This window comes from Meles meles, chromosome 6 (genome assembly GCF_922984935.1).
Source record: "Meles meles chromosome 6, mMelMel3.1 paternal haplotype, whole genome shotgun sequence".
In the NCBI taxonomy this organism is placed as follows: Eukaryota; Metazoa; Chordata; class Mammalia; order Carnivora; family Mustelidae; genus Meles; species Meles meles.
This window is the reverse complement of record NC_060071.1, coordinates 1,832,483-1,845,174: the sequence shown is the minus strand read 5'-3', so window position 1 is coordinate 1,845,174 and position 12,692 is coordinate 1,832,483. Positions and strand designations below refer to the sequence as shown.

Here is a 12,692-nt window from a genome sequence, read left to right as displayed (position 1 = left end):
GGGAAAGAATGTATCCAAGGACGGCAAAGCTAACGGTGCTTTGTGACTTGTACATTCTTCTAACTTTTAAAATCTCCTAAATGAAGACACAACTTGCTTAATTGGGAATGAAATATTTATTTAAGATGAAAGAGCGGCTGTCTGGAAACCGCACGCGGTGGGCCTCAATCCCAGCAGATGGAAGGGCCCCGTGTGCCGTTTCTCCCGCCGAGTGAGGTATCCTTTGGCATAACACGACAGAAGGTAACACCAGACTATTAAAAAAAAAAAAAATCCAACCCTCCCAGATGAAATGAAGGTTACTCCAAAATGGGTGTATGCATATTTAGAGACGAGTCCATGCAAAGACCGTAAGGGATAAGAACCACCAAAGGAGGACAAGGTTTTGCCCTGAGTTGCCCTGAGTCAATCAACAATGAGGGAAAGCGGTCGCAGTTTCACTGATACTTTTTCTTCACCTGAACTGACTGTTTGGGGGGGGGGGGGGATGGCAGTGTACTTAACGCAAATTCCAGAGCCAAGAAAAAAATGCATTTGACAGGATTACAAAACAAGGCAGCAGATTCTGCATTTGCCTTTAAAAAGAACTATCCTAAAACTACAGAGAACATTTAAACCTTTAGCCTGGGAATACAATCTGGGATTTGGACAAACCTCTTTCTTACTCCATGCTGGCAAATCGTTCCGGAACCCAATCTTCGCAGCTCTGCTCTCTGCACGGGCTCCTTCCCTAGTTCTATAAATGTACATGCCAAACGGAACAAAGGAACAAAGATGGGATAGGAAACTAATGGGAAACATCCCGTGGGGATCTGTGGCCTCTGTTCCCGGGGACAGTGTGTTGGGTGCTGGCTGTCAGAGTAAGCGCTCCGGGTCATACGTGTAGCTAGTAAGGGATGGAGTTCGACTCAATCAGCCAGTTTGGCTCTAAGCTCCTGTTCTGAATCAGTGTTTCCCAAAGTGTGCTTCCGTGGGCCCCCAGGGAGGTCAGAACTGTTCCCACGCTAACGCTAACAGCTACTGGCCCCTTCTCACCCTGCTGCCGTGTGCACTAGTGGTCACATGCCAGGAGCCCTACCAAGGTGCCCGATCCGGAGAACGGCCCCAGTAACTAGCTGTCCCCCCTGCACGACATTCTCACCGCAACACAACCAGCTTTATTAAATCTGGAGCCTGAACGTGCGTCTTGGTAGCATTTTAGGGACTCGGGAAGCCTGCAGAGCGCTTCTGCCGCAGACAAGTGTGAAGAAGGCAGGAGCGGACACACTCGCCCAGCTGCTCTAGCCGCAGGCTGCCCGGCACTTTCTTCACGGCAGAGGTTTCTTATTTCAAGGAACTGGCGAAGTCTGGTTATTTAGACTTCTGTACAGAGGAGACATTTTCTCAAAAATGAACAAAGTGGGCCTGTCACTTAAAGAAAAATAACAGTATTTATTGCCAAGGACCACATTCAAGCAAAATAAATACATACATAAATAAAGCCTGACAAGTATCTCCCATTTTTAGAGTTTCTGGTAAGATCAGTAATGGTATTCATGGCATGTGAGTGGCCGGTACTGTCGGAAAACCAGTGTCTGCCCGTGACCAGTGTATGACGGCGCAGAACGACTCATCAACAAAGGATCTGTTCAAAGTGAAAGACCAGTGAATTTTAAAGCAATGGGACAAAAGTTTCCTATAGAGTTTGAGATTCTAGACTGCAACTAACCCTTTAAGAAACTACAAACTGCCAAGTTTTGGTATAATATCGCTGCCAAGTTTGGTATAATATCTCTAGTACCTGAGAAGGCTGTTAGAACATTCCCTCTTTTCTGCTGACCCATCTGCATGAGGCCAGCTTTTCTTCTGTAACCGGTTAACTGCAGAGCCGACTACGAGAATCTCGCTGTTTGCAAAATGTCTAACGATGCCACTTTTCTCACTAACCTTTTTGATGGTCATGGCAGGGGTGAGGGCAGGGATGGTTATTTTTAATAAAGTATTTTGAAAAATTAGTATTTTGCAATTTTTCCTAGCTTTAATTTGTAATGGGATAAATATTACTAGATATAACACATAAATGAACGTTCTTCAGGATCCCCAATAATTTCAGAGACTATGAAAGTCCAAAAATTTTGAAAGCCCACTGCTGTAAATCAGACATTCCCAACGTAGACGGTGTCACTTCAAGGGGAAAAACACCAATTCTCTGGGGGAAGGAGGCACACAAAACACCTCGCTCTCCGCGTGGAAACAGACATATGGAGACATAAACAGAAATACCGCACGTGCGGAGTTAAAATTCCATGGAGGTGGAGGCCAATTAGGACAAAACTATTTTTAAAAGGCTTTTGTCAGGGAAGAAATAAAAAAGAGAGATTAAGAAATACTTGTTCTAAACCACCATCATCCTATGCTGCCCGTCAAAGACACCACGCAATACTGAGAAGGTGGGACTTGGAGGGACCTTCTTCAGGGGCACAGGTACACCTTCCAGCATCTGGCTGGCAATCACAAGCACCCAGAAATGGGAAATATTCTAGTTCTTTAAAAAAATAATCACCGATTAGAATACGACCACCAAGCTTTTATCCACAATACCTGCTTCCGAGCAATAACATTAAAAACATCCAGCACTAGCAATTTCCCCAAGCCACACAGCAGCAAGTTAACAGTGACTGTCACAAGCTGAGCTCTCTTATAAAAAAACAACCAACCATTCTCTTGGCAGGTAAAAAGCACAAAGATTTTCATAGGCTATTTGAAAAGAAGGAAAAAAAGACAACCTTATTTATTCGTCTTTAGGCCACAAAATGTCCCTTCTCGTGAAGACACAAAAAAGAACCACCACCATAAAAGGGTACCTTAGTTTACCCCAGTGTGCAGTGGCGAAGACGGAGGAGCTGTGGAAAAACCGAGTCCTGCCTTCCCACGGCTGCACCTTCTTCATGGCAGGGAAGGACTCTGCGGGCCATCAGTCTGGCACTCGGCAGGGAAGGAGGGAAGGACTCTGCGGGCCATCAGTCTGGCACTCGGCAGGGAAGGAGGGAAGGACTCTGCGGGCCATCAGTCTGGCACTCGGCAGGGAAGGAGGGAAGGGAATGAGAAGGCAGAACAACTCCTTCACTGCCTACTGTGGCATTATAAAGCTGCAAAGTCAAGGCAGTAAAGAATGAGATTATCAAACATAAACAGAAAAGTTCACTAGCATGGTGTAATTTAAAAACAAATGTCTAGGGGTGCCTGGGTGGCTCAGTGGGTTAAAGCCCCTGCCTTTGGCTCAGGTCATGATCTCAGGGTCCTGGGATCGAGCCCTGCATCAGGCTCTCTGCTCCGCGGAGAGCCTGCTTCCTCCTCTCTCTCTGCCTGCCTCTCTGCCTGCTTGTGATTTCTGTCTATCAAATAAATAAAATCTTTTAAAAAATTAAAAAATAAATAAAAACAAATGTCTATGAATTGCAGAAAATTCAGAAAACGTGGTTTCTGACTCTATTTGTAATCAGGACAAGAGCCAACTATGTTCTCTGCCCTAAGATGGTACTGAGCAGTTACTCAGCTGACCGTGGGCCAAGAACCATGGCCCCTGGTTTATTGCTCTCTGGAGACCTGTGCTATTGGTCTTGGTGCTACTGGCGTGCCTGTTTCAAAAATGAGGAACTGATATTCAACGAGATTTAATAACTTGCCCAGGGTCACTTATCTAAGAAACAGCTGGGTGTCTTTTCCTTTATCTCCTAAAACACAAAGAGAATGACTTTCAGAGTCCATCCTGCCCCTACTGAAGCTATAGCACTGTGAGCATTCATGAATTCTTACTCTTTTCATTTAAAGATAATTTAAATTTTCACTCACTTATTTGACCTCAAGATATTATACAGCTTTAATCAGCTTAACCAAGCTCTTGAGAAAATTTGGTTTTCAAGCCTTTTTACCTAAGATTCTCACTGGCGTAAGAAACTCCAGATCAAATATTTTAAGACTACAAAAAAAATTCATGACCAATTATTAAAATTCCGACAAAGGAACAGCAGTGAGTGGATATGACACAGATTCCATTGTTAACTGCAAATATGCCTCAGTTCAACTTCCTTTCCTCTGTTTCATGCCCTAGAGTTCAAGGCGCCGGGTTCCCATCATTTGCACTTCGAAATGTCCCGTACTTTCTCCTCCGTTCTGAGTTCTGACGCTCGACACTCCACAGCTCGTTCCCAGTTTTTCTTTCTGTTCTGCTGCCTCTGCTCCCAACACGTTTCTCCACATCCTCCTAAAGGGCCCGTTCTCTTACTACTTCTGTTTTCGTTACTGTGGAATTGCTCCAGAAACGAGCGCCAGACCTCGCCTGTGTGTCTTGGATATCATCTACCGCAAGCAACGCAGTTTCCCTAGAAAGTGAGCTGCGTGGGGTCAGGCTGGCACCCGTCTGACCCCCAGCTCTGCCGTGTTTCTCATCTGTCACAGCCTGGACACGCTCCTAAACTTGTCCAAGTCTCCACGCCCCAGGAAGGTGCGTGGAGCCCGTGTAACCAGAGAACGTCAGACAGCGTCTCCAGGAAGTCAGGAAGCACAGAGCCTGGCAGCCGGCAGAGCTCAACAGCACTCTTCCTCTGCGGCTCCTGAAGGCACGGTGCCCTTCACCCCGGTCCGCTGGAGGCCAGCTCCAGCCCTGCCACACTGCTGCTTTCTCGGTGAAGACCTTCTGCTTCTGCAGTGCCTACAACCCTCTTGACCTCAGAATCCGTCCCAGTCCCACTGCTTCTGGGTCCGCTTCTGCCCGCCTCGATCCCCCTCCGCTCTCTCCCTAAAGCAGCACGCGTCCTTCTGGGGCACCTCAGCAGGACATCACTCAAGTGCTCTCTAACAGACGCTCCTTTCCCCCGGAACCCTAAGTTTCTTTTTCAACCCCTTTCCCTTTTACAAGATTTTACTTGTTTGAGAGAGCACGAGCAGGGTGAGAGGCAGAGGCAGAAGGAGACTCCTCGCTGAGCAGGGAGCCCGACGCAGGGCTCGATCCCAGAACCCCAAGATCATGACCCGAGCTGAAGGCAGATGCTCCACCGACTGAGTCATTCAGGTGCCCCTAAACCCACTTTATGCCTGACCCGCCCTAGGTCAGCTCGTCTTCGCTGCTGTGGCTCGGCCAGTGCAGTCCAGCTCACGCGAGGGCCGCGTCGTTGGCGGAACTGTATATTCATTCTTTCCGAGCCAATAATGAACTCCTCATTTCTAACAGATGAGGTTGCATGGCTCTCATCAGTTGCTTTCTGCCCAAGAATGTTTAAATCAAGGATTGTCAAGCTTTCCTGTGAATGACCAGACGGTAAATGTTCTGGGCTCCACAGGCCATACGGTCACTGTTACATCCATTCAGCTCTGCTGTCCCGCAGAAGCCGCCAAGCAGCACCTACACCAAGGAGCAGGGCTGAATTTCAAAAACACTATGCTTACGGCCACAAAAATGTGTATTTCTTAGAATTTCCACATTATAAAATGTTACTCTTCTGATTTTTAACCCCAACCACTTAAAAATATGAACACTATTCTTAGCTCCTGGGCTGACAAAAAAACTAGGCGACAAGCCCGAAGTCAACTTGCCCATTGAATGAGCAGGTGACTTTAGGGCGTCACCACAGACGAGGCAGGGGCCAGGCCGACACGGGACTCCGGCAGAGGCCCTCCACCGTGCGGTTCTCTCATCCAACTGAACGTAAGCGTTAAGTATTATTCGCTCTTGGTAAAGTCTCATCTCTTAACTAAGTATGTGCTTACCCGCCAGGAAGGGGAAGGACTCGAAAAAGCAGTGTCTCGTCCACACCGGCACCTCGCGCGTGGTTCACACAGAGAGGTGCAGCGATGACGTGGGAAGCGGCAGAACCGCTCCTGGTACGAACCCACCTCGGCCTAACGTGCGGTCTGCCACCCACCGCGCTGTCTAAATCGCGACGCCACCCGGCAGCTGCCCCGGAAGACACCCGTTCTCCTGAAGCAGGTAGTTCTGGTCTGCCTAGCACGTTCTTCCCTCAGCCCGTCAGGCAACAGAACCTCCCCTGTGGGGCAAGAACACGCCGTCTGTGTGGGGCACACCTAGCCGCCCCTCTCCAGGGCCAGTCGGTCCTCTCTGGGCTTTACTGGCGCTGCTGGGAAAGAGGCCGACAACGTACACTTCCGGGGGCTGGGGCTATGCTCGTCACAAGGGAGAGCCTCACACGACAATTAAAATAGGGTAAGCAAAGTCAAAATGGGGAGGGAGGGCGGAGCCAAGATCAAGCGGGGACTGAACTCTGGCATCCACCTTGCTGAGGGCAGCCCCGCCTCTGAGACTTCCGGTTCCGGGAGACAAACCCTGCTCTTGCGTCAGTTCCGTCTGGGCTGCTGTCACCTGCAATTCAAAGTCCTTAGGAACGTTAGAATCCGGCAACCCTATGAAACCCCTCCAACTTCAGGGACTATCAGAATCGGTGCATATCAAAATGAAGGTACTGCGTTAGTCCAAGTGAGATGTCCTAGACAGGGAAAAAAAAAAAAAAAAAACCCAAGAATTCCCAGTACTTATCATTCTTTTCACAGAGAAAAACATGTAAGTAGGGGAGGGGGCTAGGGGAGGATGGGACAAGTGGAGAACGACATTAAGGAAGGCACCTGAAATAACGAGCACTGGGCCTTATACACGACTGATGCATCACTGACCTCTGCCTCTGAAACTGACAATGCACCGTATGTTAATTACTTGAATTAAAAAACAAACAAATCCTACATGAGTCCCGGATGTAAAGCTTAAACTTTCACAAACTGAACACTGCAACTGGCACCCGCTAAGAATCAGCCCACCACCAGCACTCTCCAAATGCGTCCTCACACCCGTCCCAGGTACCTCCCTTTCTCCCAAGTCACTGTGGGGCTCTGGAACCCCTCTTCCCGCTCTCCGACTTTTATAAACGGAGCTGCACAGTGCACACACATCGTTCCTGAGCTCCTGCCGGGCCACCGTGTCTAACCGCAGTCCCTTCACTCCTCCTGCTCGCTAGAGCACTTGGGCACGTGAACCGCTCTCCGCTCTAACGCTGAGAGGGATCGGGAGCTTTCCGGTTTACGAGCACGACAAATGCTGGTGAACACGACCGCGCATCTTTGACTGACAAACACATGCATTCCTGCGGACTACATATACACACACCTGGAGTGTCGGGTCACAGCGCACACACATATCCCTGGTTTTTGGAGGTTTGTGTCCTGCCATTCCAACTTCTCGGAACACCTCTATCAGTACCTGTTTTTGTTGAGAAATTCGAAGATGACTTTTGCTTTTCTGAGAAAAGGCCGTGCGTGCCATTTCAGGGGCAGTATGCACCCCCGTCGCGAGAGCGGTCCCCCGAGCCCCTTCCCGCACCACGACACACAGCACCTCGGCATGCAGCCGCCACGGCCTGGAACTGCGTCTGTGAGCGCCTGCGCTTCGTCTTGGAGTCCGGCGCGCACGCGTTAGCAGTGTGCCCTGCTGTACCAGAAGAGCTTCAGCGAGAGGATTTTCTGGGTCTGGAAATGCTCCAAGAATCCTCCACATGAATCAGTGGAAACGGTGTCTTCAGAGCAGCCCATTCAGCTTCCAGAAGGTTTCGCAGGCGCGCTCTGCGTGTGGACGGTGGGGAACCCGCATGTGTGTTCGCCCTCGGCCGGTACCGCACTGGTTTCCTGAAGCGATCACACCCGTCCACACGCTGCTGACGACGGAGATGGAGTCCAGCTACTCCACACCTCCCCAGAACGGGGCACAGTCTGCTGCGCGGGGCTGAACGGTGGCCCCGGACACGTCTACGTCCTCACCCCCAGAACCTGTGAACATCACCTTCTAAGAGGGGGTGCATCCCCTGGATTTCCTTGGTGGCCTCAACTGCAAAGGGCAGAAGGAGTTCTGCGACAGACGCACGGAGAGGGGAGCGCAGAGCTGGAGAGAGGCGGCCACGAGCCAGGGAAGGCTGCAGCCGGCAGGACGTGGAACCGAGGACGGCCTTCTCTCCGGGGGCGTGGCACTGCCCATACCCGAGCTTGGACTCTGGGCCTCCAGAACCGTGACAGAGGGAACACACGCGGCCGCTAAGCCTCCAGTCTGAGGTAGCTTGTCTCGGCAGACTGAGACCCAGTGCGTGTCCTTCCACTTGGGGTGCCCTGGCGGCCGTGCAGCGACGCCGCAGCCGTCTCGTGCTTCCCACCGCCACGTCTGCCCCGCACACCATCCTCCCGCGTGAAGCGCCTCCTGCTGGACTGTCAACAGTCGTGAGAAGCTGTCCCGGACGCTCGGCGACTGGGTAAGTCTGCACCTACTGCACGGTCACAAACGTGTCCTCCACCTTCCCCATTTCGGTGCCCTACCTTCCCCCAGGAAGCCTGTCATCCATCTGGCGTCGGGGTTTCTGTCGGGCACGGGCCGAGATTCAGACTCGAGCGTTTCTGCATATGACTACCAAATCGGCCCACAACCATTCGTTAAAGAGACCGGCCTTCCCAACTGCGCTGCACTGGTCCACGCGCTGGGCACCACGTACGGAGCCTCTCCCAGACCCTCACCCCTAGTGCCCTGGACTCTTTATCTCGGCTGTTCTGCACTACTCTAGATTTGGGATATCTAGAATTAGCTCAGGCTCGAATACCCAGCATCGGTTTTATTCTTCCAGACTGTACTGGTTATTCTCGGCTCTTTGCATTTCCTTACACATTTTAGATCTGGTTTCTCAATTTCTATCAAAAAAAAAAAAAAGACTCGACAGGCTCGTGTTCAATGTCCAGGTGTACAAACACAGCATATGCCTCAATTTATTTCCGTTTCCTTTACGTATCCAGTGCGCTGCAGTGTGTTACAGTGTTCGTGAAGAGGTCTCACCTATTGCTAGACATTCCCTAGGCACGTGATTTGTGAAAATCAACTCTGAGTGGTTATCTTCTAAAAAATCTCATTTCTCCTTGCTTGCCGGCAGCCTTCGAGGTGGCCCCCGCGACCCCTCAGGCCTCCGCGGCCGCCTGCGCACCGCACCGCGCTGATCTGGCCGGTCCGCCGCAGGCTGCGCAAGTGCTGCTGGACCACTTCTGACCTAGTCATGAAGACGCTGTGCCCACCGCCTTGCTCTCTCTCGCTCTCCCATCACCCACCGGCGGAGGGGCAGCTACCATGGCACAAGGAGAGGCCCAGCCAAGGAACCAAGGCCTCTGGCCAGGAGCTGTGTGAGTGAACGCGGGAGCCAGTCCTCCAGCCCCGCCGCATCGTCAGAGGACTGCAACCTCGCAGGGGACCCAGCACCGGAACGACACAGCTCTGCCTCCTCCTTATTCCGACACGAACTGTGTGGGATCATCCGCCGGTTGTTTTAAGTCGTTCAAGTTTTGAGGCACTTTGCTACGCGGCAACTGAGAACTAATAGCGTGACTTGAACATCGTCCCCTGGCTTCTGTTCTTGTCCTCCGCAGTCTAGTTCCAACACGGCAGCCTGTGTTCCTGTCGGGATCTAGAGCCCATCGCGCTGCTGGCTGGCTCAAAATCCTCCCGCTGCCTTCCAGTGACCCAGAGTAGACGCCAAACTCCTCGCCATCTTCAGCTCCCCCGCGGCCTGACCACACACGCCGCCGGCGACACCAGGGCTGCTCCCGTCTCAAGGACTTGGTACTTCTGACGTCCCCGCCCCCCGACATCCTTCCGAGCAGGCTCCCTCACCTCCGTCAGGTCTTTGTTCAAACGCCGCCCGTTCTGGGAGGACTTCCCGTTACTATTACTTCCATTAACACTCGCCCCAGCATCTTCGTCAGTCTGCAGTTTTGTCTCCAACGCCCTCAAGTTCAATCTCAGCTTACTACTAAATTGCACTTACTTCGTCTGTCTTCCCCTACTAAGATGAAAATCTCAGTAACGGCAGGGATTTTGTCCACTTTGCTCACTGCTGCTTGAGTCACGTTTGGCACGCGGTGGGCATGCCATGTCTGTGCAATGCACGTGCGGGCGAAGCGGCCTGCCACCGTGCCAGCATAAAACCCAGAGTGCTCAAATATTTACCCCAAGGCAAGAAACGGAAATAAACCCTGTCTGAAAAAAGCTGAATTAGCTGTCTGGGAAGAGATCGAAGTCTGCCAGCGGGGGACACTACATACGTGTGCGCCGTGTGTGTACCGGGCCGCAATCACCGGCATCGAGCTCCACGCCTGTGGACGTCTTCTCCAATTCAGTCGGCTCGGAGAGGGCTTCACTTAGCAATTTGTATACCGAATGTCGTAATTCTGTAACTAAAGCTGCCCTCAATTCTATGTTCTCAAACTGACTTGGGTTCCACACCACATACCCTAAACAATCAAGACACAGGTATTATCTGCACAAACCCCAATCCCTTTCTTTGCAAAAGGCGGGGAGGGGCCCCACTCATAGTTTCCCACTGGGCTCCACATTCATGGGCTTCCCTGAGCTTTTCTTCTCACAAAGACTAATACAAAATACGGTCTTTGTATATGCAAGAGCCACAGGCAAAACCACCTTTCCAAATTCTCTCCTCTTTGACCTTGACACGTAATTCGGTCGGCAGACTTGCCTCCTGCTCAGGACGCTCCTCCCCTAATGCAAATCTCCAACTTGGCTTCCAGGATCCATAAATGAATCCCCCCCCCCATTTCTTCTGCGTGATATCCAACCTCCACATTTCAATCTCCCCTGTTCCCCCGAAGCTCTACAACTCCTTTTATGTGAGTAACTGGCTTTACTATTTCCTTTTATGAACATGACTCGTACCCTACTTTCTGTACCGAACACTGCAGAACTTTACACATATCCACTCCCTGAGTCCTCAGAACTACTCTGTGAAGTGGGGGCTGTCGCCATCCTCCTTCCGCAGATGAGAGAAGCGAGGCCTGGAGAGGTCAGGCCCACGGCTGCAGGCCACACGGCGGATTAAGGGATGGAGCTGAGCCACCCGGAGCAGTTGGGCTGGAGCCCGTGCTCTCTGCCAGAGGTTCCCAGGGCTTCTCTTCAGACCCCTGGAGACCCTGGAGGTCCTGTGGCGGTCCGGGAGGTCAGACGTGGACTCGCTGTTTGTCTGTGCTACGGTGCCGACAGGCCGTGCAAGAGCGTCAGGGGCCGCACAGCCGGAGCCTCCGCAGAACAGCAGGCGTCCCGGAGTCCTGATCACCTCCACGGTCTCCATCTGCAGAGTCTCACAATAAGAAAACGCCACTTTCACTTACGAGTCTTCTGGATGAAGCAGTAAAACTGTGGCTGTTATTCAGTCTTATTACTGATTACACTTCCTCGTGTTCTCCGTCGCTGACTCCCCGCACCGCAGAGCAAGGTCTTCTGCATGCCCGTGGCCCTGCCACACACCACCCTCCCGGTCCGCACACAGCCCAGCACTCCGGGTCTCATCGCGGGGCAAGGCCTCGTAAGGAAACACATCCACACCGATTCCAGGAACAGAATGGACAGTGTCGTACAGGAATCAACGCCGTTCCTTAATGTGAACTGAAATACCAACGATGAGTGGATAATGTGGTCTGTAAGGACTGACAGTAACGTAGAAAAGAGAAAACATATTAAATACACAAGCCAATTACTTAGCGTGTTCAGGGTTGTATCCCCAGCAGTGCCGAAAAGGGGTTGCTAAACGCTTTTTCTAAAGGGCCCAAGAGTAAATGACTTAGGCTGTACCCTGTGACAGTCTGTCACGACCACGCAGTTCCACGTTTGTAGTGAGAAAGCGCCGCCGCCGTTATAAAAATGGACGGGCCTAGCTGTGTTCTAACGGAACTTTCGTTTACAAGAAGAGGTTGCCAATAGGGCTTGTCTGGCTTGCAGGCCACAGTGTGCCAGTCCCAGTTCCAGATCAAATGCCAGGCACACGGGGAATTCTCAGACAGACGTTGGATGAACAAGGGAATGATTTCCAGAATGCTTTAGGTGGAACATTATCAGGAAAGAGAGCAAAATTATCCAACACTGAGTCCGTTTTACTTCGTTTTGCCACAGCTCTTCGGACAAGGCTGTCCCGCTTGATACGGTTATCGTGGTGCCTCCTGACCCGCCAGGACCTGGTCAGCGAGAAGTTAGGAGCCAGCTCTGCTCTCAATGACCAACAGCTGCGTCAGGACAGGAACACTCCTGTGTGGTCACCACGACAGGCAAACTGACCATGACAACGAGCCCCCCAGCCGCAGAAACACAATGCTAAATGCAGACCAAAAATACGTTTGGTGCTCTCCTCTCACGGGGGCTTTGAACCAGACACAGATGCTCGAAGTAACGCAAGCGATTCCAGACGCGGACTCTCCGTCTTCCGCGAGAACACACTATGCGGGGGGCGGGATGACAAACACGTGGGAAGACAGGCCTAACGACGAGTCATCGCCAGACAGCAGCACCCGCGCTGGGCGGCCCGCCCTGGACCGCGGCACCGTGGAAGCGACAGAACGGACGATCTCGGAGCTGGCTCTGACTCTGCCGCCTTCAGTTCAGATCAGGGGCCCGGTTCCTCGTGTTAACGTTTAGTGATGACCCGTCGCTTTTAACTTGCAGGACTCGGGGACAGCACGAGAGACCATAACTGCAGAACACTTCACGCCCCGTGAAGCGTGACACAAACCTCCGACTCAGCGGCTCCGGCGAGGCCCCTGCGCGGTGCCACGGGCTGGGAGCGGCGGCCGTCATCGCGCCGAGAGCCCGCACTGGCCGCAGCTAGCGGCGGGCCGGCGCACGA

At 51.9% G+C, this 12,692-nt stretch overlaps 1 protein-coding gene across 5 annotated transcripts in view; it reads right to left on the bottom strand.

Moving 5' to 3' along the window:
* Nucleotides 1-12,692, bottom strand: part of ZFAND6 (zinc finger AN1-type containing 6) — a 67,211-nt gene that overhangs the window by 15,153 nt on the left and 39,366 nt on the right. The gene's annotated exons all lie outside the window — the stretch shown is intronic.